Here is a 21,711-nt window from a genome sequence, read left to right on the forward strand (position 1 = left end):
CTGAACACACATCAACAACTACCTACATACTACTAAACTCCTCATTGGATGGTTCAACTGGCACAACAGTGGCTATTGATATGATAGTATCCTCACATGCTCCTACTCCTACTATTTTTTTGTCACCATTGAATACATGATTTGGGGAACTCATGCCAACAAATGCATCGTCTAACTTAACTTGACATGAATTCTCATCACATTTCACTTCAATTGTGCCCAACTCATGCAACATTTCATAAGAAATGTCCTGCAAATATGAAGTTGCAACTGTATCATCACATTTTGCTCTTTGAAAAAGCAAAATCATGCTCTGCTCAAATCTCAGATTTGAAATTAGTTAGGTCATCCATTTGTGATTTTGATTCATCTCATTCACTAGCACATCCAATTGTTTCCCAATACCCTGTATCTCAAAATCTCAATCCTTGGGTGAAGAAGTATGTCCTCTACAAGTATAATGAATTTCAATCCATCTATCACTATCCATAATGCTAAAAACCAAGCCCTCCACCTATAGGTTGAAAGAAAATTGACGAGCACTCACAGTGTAATGCTAATAAAAAATCCCAATCTCTGTCAAGGGCTCATCATCATCAAACTAGGAATTAGAAGATGGCTCCAATCTTTTAATCCAAACTATTGGTTGGGCAGGATCCTGGGCAACCCTTTTAGCATGCCTAATCACTAAATCCCTATTAGGAAGCATTGTAGCCAAGTTCTTTACAATCTTCCTCACCAATCATCATATAACACAAGAGCCTTGAATGAGAGTACCCTCAGATATATTGTATGAAACCTCCCGCTAATCCAGGCTCTCAAGAAAATACTCAATGAATGACTTAGTATAGTAGAAGTTATATGTGGAAGCATCAATCTACTCCCCCACAATCCACAACTAATCCCTCTAAAAATGTGACAATGCCAATTGTCCAATGCTTCCAACTATATGAAAAGAAGAAATAGATTTACTTCTAGTAGAAGGAAGCAAATCACCACGAGAGTCCATCTCCATACATGCTCTCACCTCCTCTATACATACTACACTCATATCCTAGATGATTGTGTTGGTTACATCATCATGTCCCTCATCCTTAACCATAGAAGCAAACTCACCACCAACAATAATATGTAATTGGAAAAGGTCTGGGGCTTGTGTCGACTGTACCCATTTTATCTCCATGGTAACCTTATCTAATTGTGACTGTGACTCTTGAAGAGCCAACTAAGTATACTGAAGAGAGTCCATAGTCACTTCAAGCTCCTAAGTGAGCTTAGCTATCTCCTCTTTCCCTAAGAACATCTCATAGTAGATGCTACCCCACTCTAGAAGGTAATCCCTACCAACAACTAACTAAGAGTAACTATGCTTCAAGATCCTAACAACCTCTCGAACTGCTAGAGAAAGAGTACTATCACCATGCTCATCAAACATAGGAGTACTCCAACCAGAAGCTAACATCTAATAGATAGCATTGTAATTCTCAAGAGATGAAGAAATACCACTACCACTCACATTCAACCGATAAGTCACATGATGCCTTTGTAAACCCTATCTCCTATGCAAGCTCTGTATTTCACTAACTGCACTATGATAGGAAACTAAATTAGAATTGTGCACCACAAGATCACTCATATGTGTGCTAACATCCTTGACTAGTTTTCATCAAAGATACAATTACTATGTACCTTAAACAACTCCTCATCTGAAGTAATGGAAGCTCTTGCTATATCAATCTCCTCACATGTCTCAACATCCACCTCAAAAGTAAGATCCTGTAAGCATCATTCTTAGGACTCCTCCAAAACCTCCTTGAAGTCATCACACAATATCTAACAAGGGGTGTCATACCTTGTACATATCATAGCATCATCAAATAGATCATCAGATGTGTCCATACTATTTGCATTGACATCTCCTGATAAAGCCTCAACTACAGACTCCTAACTCTACACACATGACTCAATGTTAGGCTATGAATCAATAATACCAGAGCATAAACCCACATCTACTAACTTTGTTAAAACACCCACATCACTCATCATAGTTGAGTGACTCTATACATGCCTCTGTCCCACCTGTGGAAGCAATTGTCTCCTGCACTATAGCAACACCATGATATCTCACATACAAATCTCCAATAATAATCCTATCCTTGAGAGAGCCAAAAGTATCAGTGGTAAAAACTACATCAATTGTATCAGTGGTAACAACATTTGGAGTCACCTTTGAAGAAGCCTTGATGAATCTTAAAAAGGTTCTTATATGATGTAAAGAACATAATCTATCACTCAATAGTGAGAAATGTTTCATGCTCATGTAGGAAGGAGTGGTGCTTGGTCATTTCATATCAGCTATAGGAATATACCTACAAAACCAAAAGATGTAAGATCTTTTTAAGGCCATGCTGGATATTATAGGTGTTTCATAAAAGACTTTAGTAAAATAGCTAGTCCTTCGTATACACTGTTAACTAAAGAAGTTGAATTCATCTGGACACCCGAATGTGATGAAGCCTTCCTGTAGCTCAAGAAACTCCTCACTACATCACTAGTTTTAAAGGGACCTAATTGGTCAATTCTATTTCATATCCATACTGATGCATCAAATTATGTTGTAGGAGCTATATTAGGACAAAAGCTTGCTAATCTTGAGAATGCCATTTACTATATTAGTAAAAGCCTTCATGGACCCGAGCAGAATTATATAGTAACTGAAAAAGAACTTTTAGTTGTAGTCTATGCATTGAAAAAATTCAAACATTATGTAATTGGATATCCTATTTTTTTTCATATTGATCACTTAGCTATAAGGTACTTAATGAACAAACTAGCTATCACTGGTGGACTGGCAAGATGACTCTTATTGTTACAAGAGTTTGATATTACTATTATTGACAAGCTAGGCAAATCCAACATCATTTCTAATTATTTGTCTAGATTAAACATTACTGCTGAAGATCCAACTCTAATTGAAGATACCTTTCCAGATAAGCACTTGTTCCATATAGTAACTCATACACCATGGTATGCAAACATAACAAATTATCTTGCTACAAATAGAATGCCCCCATACTTCTCTCACAAAGAAAGGAGGAAGTTAGTAGAGAAAAGTTTTCATTATTCCTGGATAGATAACAATCTCTTCTATGTTGGACCAGATCAGGTCATGAGGAGATGTGTCAGGGAAGATGGGATATATGATATACTGCATGCTTGTCATGATGAACCATGTGGAGGCCATTTTTTAGGGAAAATAACAACACTAAACGTACTTACAACTAGATATTATTGACCAACCTTACATAAGGATGCAGTCACTTATACAACTAATTGTGACAAATGCCATAGGATGGGCCGACCAACCAAAACTGATGAGATGCCACTCACTCCATAGATTGTAGTCACACCTTTTGATAAATGGGGTATGGACTTCATAGGTCCAATTGACCCACCATCAAGTGGAAAATCCTACATCTTAGTATGTATGGATTATGTAACCAAATGGGTGGAAGTTAGAGCAATGAAACATGCAAGAGATGAGAAAGTAGCCAAATTCCTATATGAAGAAATATTCACCTGTTATGGAGTCCCCAGAGAACTTGTTACAGATCAAGGAGCCCAATTCACATCAAACTTGATCACTGATGTTATGAAAGAATACAGTATAAGACACCATAAGTCTAGTCCCTATCACCCTCAAGAAAATGGGCAAGCAGAGGTCACCAATAGAGAAATTGAAGCCATTCTGACTAAGATAATGCACATACACAAGGAGGATTGGACCAACAGATTAATTGAAGTTGTTTGGGCATATAGGACCACATGGAAAACAACAATTGGATTCACTCCATTTGAGCTTGTCTATGGCAAAGCTTCCATGTTACCTATTAAATTTGAGCATAAAACATTATGCACTTCTTTAGAGTTGAACATTAGTCTTCCTGCAACATAAGAAGAAAGACTTCTCCACTTGAATTCATTGGATCAAATAATAAAGATAGCTTTGGAAAGAACATAAATTATTCAATAGCAACAAAAGCAGTGGCATGATGCACATATTAGGAATAAACAATTCCAAGCAAGAGATTGGGCTCTCCTCTACGATTCTTTCTTTAAAGAGAATCTAACAAAATTGCACATTCGATGGTTAGGGCCTTATGAAATTCAACATATATTTGACAATGGTGCAGTGCAACTAACAACCATTATTCATGTCTAGTTTAAGTTACTTGTAAATGGCCATAGGCTACATCTCTATCATAAACTACAAACTAAAGCATAGTTCCTATAGCAATTCCAACCAATCAGTTCACCAACTCCTATGAACACAGTTCCTGTAGTAGAGGGTGAAAACCTTCTTCCTACAACCATACCATGATAGAATTTCAGGAGCCTTCATAATAAAACCTCATTTAATATGAGGTCCATTCTTCCATTCATTTTTCTCTTTCTTCATATCAACCCATCTCATTTCTCTATCTACCATCCACCCACACTCCACGTCACCCACACATTCTATTTTTACTACTTCCAATATATAATTTCGTCAACACTTTTTGTGCGATCATCAACATTCACCACCTCATCAACCTACATGCCGATGTACACTCTCAAATTTTTAGGTAAAACAATTTCTTCTACTCTTTGTTCATTTTTAGAGTGTAGGTTTTGATATTTATATATAATACTACATTATATATATCATATAAGACTTAAGCCAGTTTCTCATTCCTATACTAATTTTTTTAAAAGTGTGCACACTTGTCAAATTTTAATGGGGGGTCAAGAAAGTGTATTAATTTCCAAATTTCATCTCCACATTATCCTAAGTCATGTCCACATTATAGGTTGTACTTTGGTGGCAATCTCATATTTTTCATTAATTTTTAAAATCTTTTTGCATCTGTCGTACCTTTTCATTGAGATTTTTGGGAAAATATCACCTATACTTGGCACAATTGAAAGGACTAAGAGTTATTGTGAGAACACCTTCAGTTAAAGCCTTGATGTCCTTCATTATTAATGTATCATTATTTTACACACTAGAAACAAAGGGGTCTTGTTAAGAGAAGTGGTAATGACATAAGACATTGTTCACAAAGATTAGCTTGAAACTTAGAGAAAGAGGGAATTTGCAGAGGTAAAAGGAGAAATTTTTTATCATAGTGGTGAGAGTGGAAGCTAGACATTTTGAAGATGGGGGGACAATTAAAGAGGAATGAGCCAATCGTTCATAATGTTTTACTTATAGACATTGAAGTTGTTTGGCAATTTCATGCTTGTGGATGGCTTGGTTATTTCTTACAATTAATAGAGTTCATTGAAGAAGTGGTAATGGAGTTCATGATGACATTTGATGAAGGGGAATCTTTAGTTTGGGGATTAAGAGTGATTGCTACCGAAGAAAGGATAGCATAAGTCATAGGATTATCGACAATTGAGGAACATTATCCAAATGAACATGATGTCGGGTCCTTGAGGGCATAGTTCACTCAGTCAGGTGACCCTCAACTGGATATTACAAAACAAGGGTGTAAGAGACTTTCTCTTCCACCTCCATATCTAGAGTTAGCAACCCACATTATTAGGTGTTTAACCTATGAAGGTAGGTTTTCAAACTTGTGTGCTCATCATTTTAAATTGGTCAGTTGCATAAGACATAACATGCAAGTTAATGTTCCCAACTTTCTTTATAATATGTTGTGTATAAGTGCTGAGGAAACTCAAAAAGGAAAGGCAAATTTTGTTTCCCATCATGCCCTCATTAAACTTCTAGTTGAAAGATCTCTTAGGGTTTCCTCCCCTATTTCATGGGCAAAATTTGTAGTCTAAGACCTTACAGCCTCAAGCCAACTCTGTTCATCAAAACTTAGAAAATGAGGAAGAAATCATAGAACTGAGTCAAAATCCATTTGAACTAGAAAAAGAACCCTCTTTGGATAAGCTTGTTGAACCTATTTTAGAGGATGTTATACCCAATTCTTCTACAAAAAAGGGAAAGTGTAAGGTTAGTGAAGAAAGCCCTAACCTTGAAAAGGAAGCCCAAAACCCCTCTGTTAAAGTATTCCTACAGCAACTATTCCTGTAACATCTACTCCAGCCATGCCTAAACCAAAACAAACCCGTAAAATGGTAGAAGCTAAAGAGATACATGTACGTAGAAGCCCTCGTATGCGAGGCCAGTCATCCCTAGTTTCCATTGGAAATCCAAATGCCCCAATTTCAAAGTCTCACATAGAATCAGTAGTTAAAAATGTCCCATATGATTCTCTTGTGCAATTAGAGCCCCAAAATGTAGAAACACATGAAAATGTACCTATCAAGGAGATATCACAAGAGAATAAGGAAATGTGCAAATTGAATCCTACTGTTGTTCCAAAAAAAGCCCCTAGCAATGATCAACCTACCATGCTATTAGTCCTTGAATATTCCAATGTTTCTCTTATACTTATAAATCTTCCTGGTACACCCAAGATTTCCAACAAGTTACCAAAGAACAAAAGATGAAATCTAAAGCTCAAGAATTTTTGTCATCCACAATTCAGTCAATATTGTTTGGTCTATACAATCATTTTATTTTTTAGAAAACCTTGTGGAAGCAAGAAACAAACCAAATGCAGAAGGAAATATTTGACAGAGATGAGAAAATTGTAGCATTAAAGGAGCAACTAGAAAAATAGAAGCAACAAATGAATAAAGCTTTGAAGTTAGTTGACTAGGTTATGGCCTATAGACCACCCCCAAGGGTGTAAGCTATTTGTTTAAAAGAATAATTTTTGTTATTTCAATTAATGATGACAATGAGAAATATTGATTGTGAATTTAAGAATGCTCAAGATTTTTATAATGTGTATCAGACTTTGCTTTCATGGCAAAAGAACTTGTTGTGTGAGCTCTATTTGCATAATTTCATAATTCCACATGAAACAGAGTGGAATCCCCTATTTTACATAGGGGATGTTCACTTAAGAGCTCTAATTTCATGGATGCACAATGAAACAAATTATGATAGACAGTTGGATACCTATAGGGATCTTGAAAAGTCTGAACCACTACCATCCTGGGCTGAATTCGATAAGCCTTATGACCTCTTGAGAGATTGGTTTAGATTAACTTGTGGAAGGCCAAAACTAGAAATTAGAGAAAAAGTGTTTGAAGAAAGGGGAAAAGTTTACAAACAATATCAAACACTTCCTAATTTCACACAAAAAAGATCAATTACAGGGCTTAGAAATAGATGGAGTCGACTACCTGAATCTTTCAAGAAGGCTAAACCACACAACCCTATTAATTTTGAGGCAACAGTTAATAGAGTGGCTAAATAAATGCAATTAGGAAGGAAAATTAGGAAAGAGCTATGGATGCCACTAACTTTTCAACTTCCTACCCTTCTCTGGCCCTTGTATGATAAATGTGCTACCAGGTTAGACCCATTAGTTGAAGAATACTTGGGTGAGCATTAGAGATGAACTAGAGGATATTTTTACACCTTTAGAAGTGGAAAATAGGGGAAGACTATAGTGGGAGATTTCAAAGCAATGGCAAAGAAGTACAATGCTTGAGGACAAGCATTTGCATAGTGGGGGGCACATGATGAGGCATATTAATTTCTCAAATTTGATATAGTTTTTATATAGTTTGAATTTACTCTTTGAGCCTTGTGAATTTTTTTTTTCCAACATATTTGTCTTATTCTAGATGTAGCCAAAACTTATTAAACCTATGGATAATGGATATGGCATATCTTGCTTAATATTATATATAAAGTGCAGTATTTCATATAAATATTTTAAGCTATGTTCTAATATTTGAACAAGAGTAGAAATATTGTTGTTCATATGTGTTCAAATGTTTCTAATTTTTAGGAAATGGAGAAGTGGTGCAAAGAGTGGTGAACACCGTATTAAAGGAGTAATGAAGACTGATTGTAGCATGAAAAGTGCAAGTTAGTTCTGAGTATTAAGCCATGTTTGCAAGAAGAGTTATTCCAGGAGATCTGACTTGCTACATTATTTGTAGACTATTTTTCTGTTGCTCAATCAATGTTTTAAAGTCATGGTTGACATTTCGCCTTTTTCTTCTGATAATGTTTGCTCATAGTTTTTATGTTATGTAATAAGTTCCAATCCTGTCTACACATAAGGATAGAGGAGAAAAGTTAGTTAGTTAGTGAGAGGGATTCAAAAGTTGCTCTTTTCTATTCTCTACAAATTATTCAGTCATGTAGCAAAAGAAGAATTCTAATGAGAAAGTGATTTTGAAATACCTGTTGTGTTCTTAGTTAGTTGAAGCTAACCAAGGGGGCCCACTTGGGAGGTGGAATAGATTTAGCTAGAGTAGATTCATTTCTTATAGCTTCCTATTTTAAGATAAATTTATTGTATTAGTCCTGCAACATAGTTACTGTGAAAGTTCTTGCAACACTTGTGGAAAATGATCATAGTGGATGTTTGAATTGTTAACTAGTTTAGAATTCCTTTTCCAAAGTTTTCTACAGTTATCTATTGTTAGTCCAAGCATGTTTACTATTTTGTATCAGTAGTATAGATTCCTTTTGCACTTTTACTTTCCTACAGCATAGATGTTAAGGCTTAAAGGAACCTAGTGCACATACTATGTTGACCCATTTCAAGTTTTACATCCCTGGGTTGACAATTCAAGTGTAGTTCATGATGGAAGAGATATTTATTAAAATAGACATAGTATCCTCAAGAGGAATAATAGTGTGATTATCTTTATCTATTGTGGAAACCCTACATTTTTGGCATTGTTGCCAAGGATGGTGCCAAACTAGGAACCTTCATGAGTCCTCTATTTTAAGATTAGTGTGTTAGTTAAAAACCACAATATTGTGTGCTTGATTAACAAGTCACCAATTCAATTGCATGCATCAAAGAGGAAGACAACGAGATGAATATGGGAGATTTCTTCCATGGGAGTCTATGAATTTGAACTAAGAAATTGGAGAAGAAGTTGAGTTGCCTTTTGAGAATGCAAGTTTCCTATAGAATCATCCTCAAGAGTAGAACCTCTAGATACAAGTGGTCTTCAACCTTTTGCTGAAATTTTGGCTTGTTTCCTTGATAGTACTACTCCAAATCCACCAGTTGTTAACAATCTAGTACCCAATGTTCCTTTTCAGTAGCAACCTCATAATCAAATACCTCAAGTAATGGCACAACCTAATTTTCCATTTCCTTTCCCAAGCCTTGTAACCAGTGCTAATCTTAAAAATATACCTCCAAATGTTCTCCAAAGTTTTATGGCCTTGCAACTAAAGATCCTCATACTTTCCTGTTTGAGTTTAACATACTCTATCATAGCTTTGACTAAAACACTAATGCCCATAAGCCCAAGTTATTTCTAACAACATTGAAAGAGTCAATTTTATGATGGTTCATGGGCTTAGGAGCCAATGTAGTAGGTACTTGGGATGAAATGCAAACTCTGTTTTTGGACAAATACAAAGAGTATTGCAAAGAAAATGATTCAAGAGGAGATGATATCTTTAGAATATAACAAAAGGGGGAAGAAACATTGGAAGACTATGTTTAACATTTCTTGTATACACTGTAGAAGAACCCTCAACATGTGTTGTCAAAGGATTCACAAAATCTAGTCTTCTTGAGAAGCATGAATGATAATTGTCTAGAAGCATTAGAATTGATGGTTGGTGGAGATGTATATCAATCTTCTTAGGATGACCTTAAGAAAATTTGTCTTAACTACTCAAGGTCAACAATGAAGAAAGGAAAAAGACACCAGACTACAACTACTAAAGGAATCGATCAGGGTATTTCAAAGCTTGAGATATCTAATGTACTCTCAGATTTCAAGCAGGACATCATAAATGATGTCGCTACACATCTCAACATGATGACTACAAAGAAGAAGCATGCAAAAGCTAAGGTACAATTAGCTGAGTACTGCCCACACTATTAGAAGCAGAAAAAAGATTGCCAATGCAAATTGGTCACTAGCATGGAAAACCAACATCTTCCAACTGAGTACATCAAAATAGATGGAGAGGATGAGCAAGTATTCTTTGTTGCTCAATGTTGGCCATGGGCCCAATGTCAAGGTATGCCTTAGGACCCTTTGTAAAATTTAAATCTATATGGTAATCAATGGAAAAACCATAATACCCAAGGTCCTTCACAATATAGTCAAATTAATTGGAATAATGCTTGGCAAAATAATCCACAATAGCCTTAATGGCCTTAGAATTCCCAATATTCCTTGCTAAACCAACATAATAATCAATGGTAGAATCAATAGAACCAATGGCAACTACTTCAGGGGAATTGGCAGTTTACAAATCAATGGAGAGGACCTCAACAATGGGCTAACCAAAATACTAGTAATCCACAATTACCACAATTACCACCTCCTATCCAACAACTTGCACAAATGCCACCACCTGCAAGTCCTAGACCTTAAAAGTAGACCCAATTACTTGCACAACCTCGGCCAAATCCAAATTACCAACAGTCACAACAACCAATGTATTCTGTTGATGCTCAACAATACCCTGCTTATGCTCTAAATGTTGCAAATATACATTTGAGATCTGGTATAACACTACCAGTGCCTAAACTACCTCTTATAACTAAAATACCATATACTCCTATAGCATCAAAACCTATAGTTTCTAAAGAGGTTGACCCAACTAATGCCACTAGCTCAGCTCAAGCTTAACCAATAGTTGAACCACCTTTTCCAAAGAAGCTCATATAAAGTAAACCTGCACAAACAGAGGAACAATCTTTCGATATTATTGATCAATTAAAGAAAATGCATGTGTAAATACACCTATTCTAAGCTATTAAAGATGTTCCTATCTATGGCAAAGCCATTAGGGAAACCTGTCTAAAAAAGCCTACGAGGAAGGAAAAAGACCCAATAATAGTCCATGTCGTAGCACAATTGGCTAATATTATGTTAGGAAAATTGATCATTCCTAAATATTTTGATCTAGGAAGTCCAGTTGTGAATGTGATTATATACGGTCAACCCATTAAAAATGCTTTAATTGATCTTGGTACTGCTATAAATGTCATGACTAAGGATACTATGAAAAAGTTGAATATAGAAGGATTAAGGGGTACCCCAACAATTTTGCAACTTGTAGATAGTTCTACTATCACTCCTAATCGGATGATAGAAGACATAGTAGTAACCCTAGACTCTTTAGAGTACCTTATAGATTTCATGATTCTGTCCCTAGAAGTCAATTTATCTAGTTACCTTGTCATTCTAGGATGACCATGGATAGTTATAATTGATACAAATATAAATTGTAGGTCAGGGAAAATGACCATATCTAATGGTCAAGCAACAAAGAAATTTGATCTATATCCTCCAACACAACCATGATTAGATATAAGTACATCTATATGGCTATATTTAGGGGATGAAGAAGAAGAGTTAAACTCTATAGCACAACTTATGATGTTACATATACAATCTTTTCTAAAGCTACAGGAAGAGGATTCAATAATTTAGAGTAGTCTTAATAATACTTGTGTGGTAGAAAAAGATGTATCTAATAGCTCTGTATTATAATTAACCACATATGAGGAATTCAATGAGAGTTATTCTTTTCTCAAGGAGCCAAACATGATCCATCAAATCTTACCATGTGAATTAGATACAAGTCCAATCTCTAAAGCTGCTATAATTGATTCTACAACTATTGTTGAGTTGTTAAAAGGTCATAATCTCCATGTCAATCCAAAATTACCTTCTAATTTTGATAATACTCTCCCTCTTTGACAATAATGCCAAATAATTGTCATCTTTTCATGTAGATATCTGCAATTTAGGTTCTCTTGATAATATTCTCCCTCTATCACCTTTCTTGTGATTGTAAATCTTATGTTTTAGCTCCTTCCTTACTTTAGGTTGTTCCTAAAGTAAAATCCACTATATCAAGTTGTAAAGTATGTCATTCAACTCAGTTGATGCAGGGAACTACTCTTACTTCTTTAAGTAGCTTGAGATAGGGGTATCACCCCTAGGTTACCTCTAAGATATTCATGTGCATCCTTAGGTAAAGACATGGTGAATATATCAACTATCAGTTTCTTTGTATTCACATATTCCATTATCACTTCTTTTTCTTGAACCAACTCTCTCAAATAATGATATTTGATTGCAATGTGCTTTGTCTTGTGTGCATCATAGGATTCTTAGATATGTTTATAGCACTTGTATTGTCATAGTGGATTACCATAGGTTCAATGATTTCTTCCTTCATTCCTTTGAGTAATTGTTTGATCCATACCACATTTGTACAATTTACTACAACAACCACATATTTAGCTTTAACAGTAGATTATGAAATACAATTATATTTCTTACTAGTCCATGAGACTAATATTTTTCCTAAGAAAAATAGTCCACCACTTGTTCTTTTCTTGTCGTTGATGTTTCCAACCCAATCAACATCTGTATATGCTCTCAAGTCAAACATGTCATTCTTCTTGTAGTATAGACCATAGTGTTCTGTCCCTTTCAAATATCTCATAATCCTTTTAATAGCCATTAAGTGATTCTCCTTAGGATTTGTAGAGAATTTTGCAAAAATCCCAATAGCTAGAGCAATATTAGGTCTACTATGAACAACATATTGTAATTTTATAGTAATGGACCTATACAATATTTGATTTACCTCAATAGAATCATCAATTTTGGATAGTTTGTGTCCTATCACCATGGGAGGACTAACTGGTCTTGAACCTTCCATACCAAAACTTTTCAAGATTTTCCTTTACATACTTAGACTAAGTAATGTAAATACCACATATCATCTGATATATTTGTAATCCAAAAAAGAACTTAATTTCTCCAAACATAGACATCTCAAATTATTTCATCATTTCATTTGCAAATATCTTGCATAATGCATTTGCTCCTCCAAATATGATAACATGAACACATATTTCAGCTAGTACAATTCCTTTACCTCCTGTTTTCAAATATAGGTTGTTGTTGCCATTAGTCTTCTCAAAATAAATCTTCACAAGATAATTTTATAGTCTTTCATACCATGCTCTAAAAGCTTGTTTTAAACCATATAAAGCTTTATGCAATCTACACACCATGCTTTTATTTTTTGGATCAAAAAATCCTTTAGGTTGTTCAATATAAACCTCTTCTTCCAATATGCCATTCGCAAATGCTGACTTAACATCCATTTGATAAACTTTGAATCCTTTATAAGTAGAGTAAGCAAGCAGAGTTCTTACTCCTTCTAATCTTGCAACTAGGGAAAATTTCTCTCCATGGTCAATTCCCTCTTCTTGTGCATAACCTTTGTAGACTAATCTTGCCTTATTTCTTGTTATTTCACCATTCTAATCCAATTTGTTTCTATGCACCCACTTTGTTCTAATAACAAGCTTGTTCTTTGGTCTACAAACTAGTATCTAGGTTTGGTTCTTCTTGATCTAATCAATTTCTTCATTCATGGCTCGAATCTAGTCTTCACTCTCTAGTGCATCCTTTACTATTTTAGGTTCTTGTATGCTTAAAAAACGTGTCTCATTTCTCAATCAATTCCTTTTCATTGGTCCATCTTATTTTTCTCCAATGATTTGTTCAAAAGGGTGATGTCTTCTAACATATTTTGACAATGTTGGCTCTGTTCTTCTTTCTTCAATAGTAGGTCATTCATGAAGTTCAATCTAAACTACACTGTGTACTTCTTTATTAGGTAACTCAACATTCCTTTCTTGTAAATTGATCTTGGCATCATAATGTACCTTAGCTTCTGAATGTAACTTGGCACCCATTGTATGTGACTTGGCAGTCACTAATTCTTATTGATTAGTAGCTTGGCTCTCAATATTACCAGATGTGTTGTCATAGTAGTACATAAAGGTTTTGTAATCTCCAGGTTCCTTTTTTTGTTCATTTTCATGTATTTCTATTTATTCACCAAATTTCACATTCACACTTTCCACAATTTTGTTAGTTTTAGTATTTAAACACTTATAAGCTTTACTTCTCATGGAGTATCTTAGGAATATACCTTCATCACTTGTTGCATCAATTTTACCATTTTTTTTGTCCTTAGAATGTAACACTTGCTTCCAAATATCATAATTTTTTTGACATTGGGTGAATATCCATACCATAATTCAAAAGATGTGAAATTTGTACCTTTCTTGACTTGTAATCGGTTCAAGGTATAAACAACTATACTAATAGCTTCTCTCTAGAATTTCAAGCAACATTCTTCTCCATCATCAGTGTTCTAGTACAATCCATCACAAATTTGTTTCTCCTTTTAGCAATCCCATTTTGAGGAGGGGTCCTTGGTGCAGATGTTTGTCTTTTGATTCCTCTATCATTTTAGAAATTGTTGAAATCATTTGATCTAAACTCTCCACCTCTGTTAGATCTTAGACATTTCAAGCTTTTACTAGTTTAATTTTCAACTCTTGCAAGATACCACTTAAATATTTGAAAAGAACTAAATTTTTCTCTAAAAAACATCACTATCATCATTCTAGAGTAATCATCAACAAATAGAACAAAATACTTGTCACTTTTGTACCTTTGCACATTGATTGGTCCACATAGACCAGTATGAACTAATTCTAGAATTTCATGTGAAGTATGAGTCTTACTCTTAAACTAGATCTTGTAATCTTTCCCAACTAACATTGTTTGCAAATCACATTATCAGGTTTCTTTAGTTTTTGAAAACCTTTGACTCTTTTCATGTTACTACTACTAACCAAGTTGTCAAGATTTACATGACATAATATTTTGTGCCATAGCCACACATCATCAGATTGTAAAACATGACAAGATGCTTCATTCATGTCAAGATAAAATAGATTACCTCTAGTCTAATCACATATTAAAATTCCTTTGCTTGGCCTACACTGCTTGTTCAGTCAGGCTTGGCAGACACATTTTATTGCATAGTCTTCTTCTTGTCTTTGCTTAAGTATCCTTTCATTTTAGCCTTAAGTAGATAAAACATATGATATATCATCAAAGTCTTACTTAGTCTTAGTGCTCCTTTATACACCATATCACTCAACCTTTCTCTAGGCATTCTTGTTATCCTTTCTTTTCAAGTCCTCTTTATCAATCCGTCAAATGATAGCATTCAAACCCAAGTTAGCAATTGTCTTACTAGAAAGTAACATGTTTGACATCAGTGACAAAATAATGATCATTCCATTATAGGTTTCTACAATATTTCTATAATTCAACAATTTTCTATTTCAACAATATTCTAGATAGACAATTATTGGGTCATGTTTAGAGAAAGTTTGGATAACTTTAGGGGATGTCCCAGGGCATAGAAGAGTTTTTCCTCAGTCATCAAGAGGAGTGGGATTGGGAGAATATGCCCTCATACAAGATGGAAAGATAAGAGTTCTTTAAGATGTCATTCCAAGCTTGGACCATGAAGGGAGATGTTGTGGATCTTGGGATGACAAGAGAGTATGAGAGATATAAATAGGATGAGAGTATGACAAGAAGTTTATTTATAAATAGGATGTTTGGAGAAAGTGTTGAATAGAATTAAGTTTAGGGTTTGTATTTCTCCTTAAAGGAAATATTAGGAAATATATAACAATGAACATATCACTACTAGCATACTTGAAATTCTAAGGTAGATATACTTCCTAGAATAAATTACAAGATTAAATGCAGTTTGATTTATGACTCTCCCTTTCTCCTAGCTAATGAATGTCTTAGGTGAAATTGATTAATATTAGGCATGCTCATATATAGAGGTCTAATAAATAAACTTCTCTAAGGGTCAATTTATCTTGTTCAAATAGAATCTCGGGATTGGTAACCTAATTGCAAAATAAAATTCCAATGTAAATATGTAATTAAGTATTTGTGTTCGATATTTTCATCCTTGGAATACCTTAGGATGTGAGTTATTAAATTAGTGTAGAATATTGTAGCTTTGAAGGTTACATGTGTGACCAAAGATAACCTTTTTATTCCTCTCCTTTTTCTTAAAATCAGAACTTGAAATGAGAAGACTAAATTTCTTTATTCCATCTAATAAATTTCAATAGGACCAAATGTAGTTAGGAAAGGTATTATTAATATATAGGAAAGAGTTTACCCTTAAGGAATGATTTCAAAATAACTTTGTATATATGACAAGTAAATAATTTAATTTTTTCATAAGAAAGTATGTGTACAATACTTCACAAGGGTATAATATTGGGAGAAAAGATCCTACCAATCAAAATCACCATAAAAAAAATTCGATTAATATACCATTCGCAAAAGTTAGACAAGTAGATCAAAAAATTATGAAAATTAATCAAGGTAATATCATTTAACACTTATATGGGAGTAATTTCCACTTTAGTAAAACTATAAGTTGACTAGCAAAAATTTTAAGAAATAGATATAATATTGAAATGAAGAAAAGCTATTAATATTGTTGCTAAAGTATGCACATTATTATCATCTAAGGAGGAACACATGCATTAATAAAACTTGGGATGGAACTTAACTACGGTTTTTGTAGTTATTTATAAGGGTATATGTTACTTATGATAAAATTTTATCATAATTTGTAACTATTTGAGATTGTCTAAGAAGTAACATAAAATCTAAACAAAAGTATATTTTGAGTTTCTGTTATAACTTCTTGGGTTAAAAAAAATCAGGTTCTTATGTTTCCTATGCATAAAATATTAGCAATGTAGGAATATTAGAACTATAATTAGAAAAGAACCCCCCATATCTATACATGTTAAGTCTTTTACTATTTCATATAACCATGTTCATATAATGATGGGAACATGAGGATAACTTAATGACCTAGCATAAGGAATATACTTTTGTAAGTAGATATAGACAATGAATTAAAGTTGTAATCTCTTGTATGAAAATAATGTAAGGATTTGAAAACTAATGAAACCTTATAAATGTTCTTGCATTACAATAATCATGGTCTCTAATGAAGCCACAAGCTATATTTATTAAGTAAATATAATTATGTGTAAAATTTAATTAAATGTGGATAAGCTTAATTTTCAAACTTCAAGGAGTAAGTCAAATCCTAAAGGGCTAGGATGTGATACCCTTTTAACCCTAATGTGGGGCTATGAGAAAACTAGGAGATAATGAAGGCCCTTGGTGATGTTTGATGCACTCTAGTTAGTCTTAGATCAAGGCAATGTATTGTTACTAGTTCATATCTCTTTATTTTTTTGAAGATAATATTTTGATCAATAAATGTTTACATTCTATTGATAAAATAATTTCAAATAACTATCACATTTACTTGGTTAAAAATTGAGCTAACCCTGCTAACCCATTGTACTTTATAATATGTGCATGTTTACTTTGATTCGTGTGTCTTCATAATGAGGAGAGGTAGTCATAGTTACTTCTTTGGGATATCTACATGATGTTGCACTCCTCCTTCCTTGTCTATCACTATTTTCATATATATGCATATGTATTGTATCTTGTGGATTGGTGATGTAGGTGTGTGTAGGTATCAGACATCGACTCCTTTTGGCTTCAGAGGTTTGAGTGTGCCTAAATATCCTCAAACTAGTTGTGTTTAAAAGGGAGATGAAACCTTGATCCAAATAGGAACCCTAAGCCTAGAATTCTTGATTAGGGATTTGAATACCATTTGGGGATCTTTTGGGATTCTTTCCTCTAAATTGGTATTGTGATAGTTGATTTTTATACTAGTAGTTTTAAGTTTAATTTTGATCTTGAGATAGCAGTTGATACTTTAGTATTTTTTTTTTGATGTTTGGGTGATCTTGATCTCATGATGTTTTTATGTATTGGTCGAGTATATCTATCCAAGTATATATAGGTGCACACACATATGCCTGAATAAATATACATTTGATAAGTAGGAGATAATTTCCACAGCAAGTCAAATTATGATATGAATATCAGGATTTAACTGTGTGATTTTGAGTCAAACTCATTGACCCATGTTACATGAGTAGTGGTTCAACATGAATCCATCACTCATGAGAATAAATGGAACACTTAGCACTCATTGGATCTAGGTGATGCTCACAGGGGTGAAGCACCGGGACTTCTCGGGAGGTCACCCATCCCAGTACTACTCCAGCCTGAGCGCGCTTAACTACAAAGTTTCCTCCATAGTTAAACCCAAAGCTTGCAAACCCATTTGCACCATTTGCAAATGGGGTTGCAAGCTTTGGGTTTAACTATGGAGGAAACTTTGTAGTTAAGCGCGCTCAGGCTGGAGTAGTACTGGGATGGGTGACCTCCCGAGAAGTCCCGGTGCTTCACCCCTGTGAGCATCACCTAGATCCAATGAGTGCTAAGTGTTCCATTTATTCTCATGAGTGATGGATTCATGTTGAACCACTACTCATGTAACATGGGTCAATGAGTTTGACTCAAAATCACATAGTTAAATCTTGATATTCATATCATAAATATACATTTACTTTAGTTGCATTAATCTAGAAATACTATGAATCTTAGTTTAATTTATATAATATCTTTATGAATGAATAAAGTAAAATAAAATATACAAAAATAATAATAAGAATTGGAAGGAGATAAAGGACAAATTAAATAAAAAGATCAAAATAATTACTCTAAAGAAATTTGTTTAAGGTTTGAACACTTGACCTCCCACAGGTTTATACCCTCTATCACCATCCCACCACTCATACTCTTTAAAAACATTAATAAGAGAAATAAGACAAGATATTATGAAAAGTAGAAAAAGGACACAAGATTTGAACCCTTGACCCCTTATGTGAAATGGTAGGGACTTGACCAATGAACTATGTGGATTATTTGAAAAGGAGATTCACGAAAACATAGAAAACCCACAAACTAGTTGACTATTTAAATATATTAAATAAATTAAAGGTTTATTTAATGAATCAAACCATAGAAGTTTTCATTGCAAAAAACCACAACCATTCACAATGTAATGACCCCTTTCTCCATCCATGTTTTAATAAGATAAATTTTTGTTCAGAATGATATATTTCCCCCCAAAAATGATATCCTTATATATATTTGCCATGTTTGAAGGGATGTGTCTATTCTAATGCCCTTATTATAATTATTATTTATATGATTAATATAGTATTATTATTAAGGTTTTCATAATTGCTATATATTATTATTAAGATTTTCATAAGGTTTTGATAATATATTAATTGTTATTCTTTGTTTGATTATTAATTACCATAAATATTATTCCCAAGGTCTAAAATGGAGATTTGGGCTGGCATGTTCCTAAGGTGTTCCAAGATATTATACTGGCTTTTTGACAGAGCTGATGGTGCTGGTGAAACTGGTGGGCTTGCAATGTTAAATCGCGCTCTTCGAGTGGTGACTGCACACGCATTGTTTGGTCCTTGGATATTGATAACATTGATAGACGGCTCTTTCTTGGATATACAACCTATAAGGCTACCATAGTCTATATAGGATGAAGTGTGGTCATTGTTCTTCCCATGCTATTGGTGTGGCTGACGGTTGTTGGTGTTGTTGTTGTTGGTTTGGATAGGTGCTTTTCTAGGATTTTGATTGTTGTAAGGAGGAAAAGCATTTTGATAGATCTGTAAGCCTGCATTGGGAGAGGTTTGGGCACCAATAGTGATTTCCTTCCGATAAATGAGGTCCTACACATAGTCTTTCAGTTTCATGCATCTGAGGGTAGTGTGACCTTTTACCCTATGAAATTTGCAGTACTCATTGTCTTTGTACCATGCAGCTTTGGATTGGCTTGGGTCAATTTGTTGGGTAGGAGGAAATTTGATGAGGTTTTCCTTGACTAATTTCTCAAAAATGACATCCAATGGCTCACCAAGGGGTGTATAGTTTCTAGGTGTAGGTTGGAATCTGGGCTTTTGTCCTGCAACTACATTGATGGCATTAGCTTGATTGCTAGACCCTTGGAAGTTGGGTCTTGGATTATGGTTTTGATAGCTTTGGTTATTCTGTTGTTGGTAGTTGATAGCTTGTTGATTGTTTGGTTGATATGGTGGGTTGGACTGGTTGTGAGAAGGACCAACAATATTCACATGTCTGGTGTCAGTGACGCCATCTGTTGCAACGTGTTTGTTTTTGTTCCAATATCTAGACTTGTCATTGGAATGTGATTGATTTTGGTTGGCCTCTTTGTCAATCTTGACCACACCATCTTTAATGAGTCCTTGCTCAAGGATCTTTCCTTTCTCTTTGATATCTTTATAGGTCTGCAAATAGTTCATGGTCATGTGGTGAGCCAAGCTGGGATGGGCATTATCAATAAACATTTTTACCACATGGCACTCTGGCAAGGTGCAGGATATGCGGGTGGTAAGGGTTTTCCATCTTTGCAGGTATTCAACAAGGCTTTCTCCACCTTTTGGCTTAGTGTGGACAAGGTCAACTATTGATAGCTCTCTTTCAACAAGATGGGCATATTGGGCTACGAATGCCTCAAATAATTCAGCAAAGTTTTTAATTGTGCCATAGGGGATTTTGTAAAACCATTCAAGAGTTGGTCCAGCAAAGCTTTTGGGAAAAAGGCACAAGAGGAAGACATCATTGTATGCCACGTCCTGGCAGTGCATGTAAAATTCTTTGATATGTGTGACAGGGTTTCCTTTTCCTCTGAATTTGTCAAATTTGGGTACCTCAAAGTGTTTGGGAAATGGTGTCATGGTAATGGCTCTATCAAATGGGTAAAGACACACATTCTCAAACTTGAATGTCTTCGGATCATTCCCTTCTTGGATGGCTTTCAGAGCTGTCTTCATTTGCTCCCATTCTGAATTGATAGGTGATGGCTGGGGTGCCCCCAATGTAGGAGTTCCTTGAGGTAGGTATGCGCTAGATGGGGCCACGAATATGGATGGCTATGAGGGATTTGCTGATAGGGATTGTATATTGTTTGGGCAACTGCATGGTGGATGATGGGTTGTTGAGGGGGATGTGGCACATATTGTTGCATGTGCTGCGAGGCTTGCTATTGATATGGGATTTGAGGTTGGGATTGAGGAACATAAGCTAGATGTGGGATAAATGAATGGCTTTGTGGAGGTAAGGTATAAGATGGTTGTGAAGCTTGGGGAAAGGATCAGGGGGCTTGTGGGGTTTGACCAAGGTATGTGGCCTACGCCCCCATTTGGGATGGTACCTACAAATAATTGGTGGTTGGCTGGATTAGTGGGTTACCTCTTAGAAGTGGCATTGAAAAGTAGTTGGTAATAGGAGGTAATGGATTAGTTGGTGGTGGGAATTGAAAGCTAGGAAATGGAATTGATGGGGTTTGATAGCTTGGTGCCTGGATTTGGAAGCTTAGTAGAGTGGTGGTGGGAGCTTGGGTCACTTGAGAGCTAGGCAGAACATTGGTAGTAGCTTGTGGGGTTTGATAGCTTTGTGGAGTGAGGGTAGTAGCTTGTGGATTTGTGGCTGATGGCACTGAGCTTCCAAGACCTAATGGAAATGATGGGATTGTGCTTTGGGCTATGGTGAACAAGCTGGGGGTGATGAAAGGTTGATTACTTGGTCCCATGGGCAACATCCTAGTTTTATATCGCTGAGGTTGGCCAAAGATGCTAGCACTGATTTGGGAGATGGGTGGATTTGGAAGGCTGGGTTGGAAAGCAGCAACAACAATAGTGAAGGGGGTGAACGGTGAGGTGTTTTGGGTAAAGGGGGTTTGGAGTGGAGAGGTATGAACCAAGGATGGAG

Source organism: Cupressus sempervirens, chromosome 4 (assembly GCF_028749045.1).
Source record: "Cupressus sempervirens isolate cs-2001-9-10 chromosome 4, ASM2874904v1, whole genome shotgun sequence".
Lineage (NCBI taxonomy): Eukaryota > Viridiplantae > Streptophyta > Pinopsida > Cupressales > Cupressaceae > Cupressus > Cupressus sempervirens.